Source organism: Asparagus officinalis, chromosome 5 (genome assembly GCF_001876935.1).
Source record: "Asparagus officinalis chromosome 5, Aspof.V1, whole genome shotgun sequence".
In the NCBI taxonomy this organism is placed as follows: domain Eukaryota; kingdom Viridiplantae; phylum Streptophyta; class Magnoliopsida; order Asparagales; family Asparagaceae; genus Asparagus; species Asparagus officinalis.
The window spans coordinates 83,808,328-83,808,562 of NC_033798.1; positions in this window are offsets into that span (position 1 = coordinate 83,808,328).

The window sequence follows — 235 nt, forward strand, 5'->3', positions numbered from 1 at the left end:
TCCGCCGCCGGAGATCTGATTGGCCATCGCGATCTTTGTCCCCAATTGTCGCCACGATTTTTTGACACGATCTTCGCTAATTGAGAGCAATTTAATTGGAGATTTTGTTGAGATTTATATAACATGTTATATATATATATAGAGAGAGCAATTTTTATGTCAACTTAAGTGGATGGCCCACCAAAGTTTCTATCCACTCATGTTGCCTAGGGATCCTTGCATGATATGAAGAGTC